Below are 1,051 nucleotides of genomic sequence, written 5' to 3' on the forward strand. Positions count from 1 at the left end.
CTCCCTCTTGAAACCTTGTAAGCCAGTCACTTTGTGCCTTTATCGCCCCCCCCTCATTTTAGGTAGCCAATATCTAAGTTGCCCATCGTTATCTACCCTGTGTACAGAGGTGATAGCATTGATACTTGATGTAAAGACTCCTTCCCTCTCTGTTAGTATTTAGAGTTACTACCTCCATGAGTATAGGTCAGGTTCATCAGACTGTGGCAATTTTACCCTTGTTTCCTTTATCAAAAAATTTTTTTTTTCTTTTCTTTTTTTTTTTTTTTTTTGTAATCTTCCTCTAATCGAGTTCTGATTATCAAGCCATCGAGGCTAGGTCAAATGGGTAATGCCTGCACGTTTGGATGTTTTTGTGCATCTCCCCTCCTTCATATCAGCTGGATGCTTCACTCTCAGCTGTAGTCCTCTGTGGCTATGTTCTTGTCCCTGGGCTCAAGTGTCCCCAGGCTCAAGTGTCCAACACTTTGGACCAACCAGCCCTTCCTCTTCTCTCTCTCATCTCCAGGGCAACGAGAGTCAATGGACTGTGGTTGAACTCAGCCTATTTCTTCATTGCTGTCTTTCTGCCTCTTCCACTCACCAGTAGACCAGTGTGGTTGCCAGCAAGCTTACATGCCTGTTCATGTGTTACCTTTGAGTTTCAATTTTAGAGGGGAGTTTGTCCTGAAGGAACTTGATTGTTTACCTTGATGGCTTCCTGGTGAACAGCTTGCTTATTCTTGTAGTAGCTAGTCATGCTGACATTGTTTTGTGTTTTTCCTGATGACCTTTCTTTGAAGATGTATCTTCTGTTGCTCTAGCTGTTTCAGGCTGATCGGCTTGTCCTTGCTTGTGGGAATGTCACACTTCATAAGGTTCTGAATGGGACATAGGATTCCACCTAAGGTCCTATACTCTGCAAAGGCTTTGTAAGAGGCCTATTTCACTGGGAAAGTTCTAGAACCCCTTTCAGGTATTCTGGTAGCGTAGTGGTTACGAATCGGGCTGCGAACCTTAAGGTCAGTGGTTCGAAACTACCAGCTGCTCCGCGGGAGAAAGATGAGGCTTT

This window comes from Chrysochloris asiatica, unplaced genomic scaffold (assembly GCF_000296735.1).
Source record: "Chrysochloris asiatica unplaced genomic scaffold, ChrAsi1.0 scaffold00244, whole genome shotgun sequence".
Taxonomy (NCBI): domain Eukaryota; kingdom Metazoa; phylum Chordata; class Mammalia; order Afrosoricida; family Chrysochloridae; genus Chrysochloris; species Chrysochloris asiatica.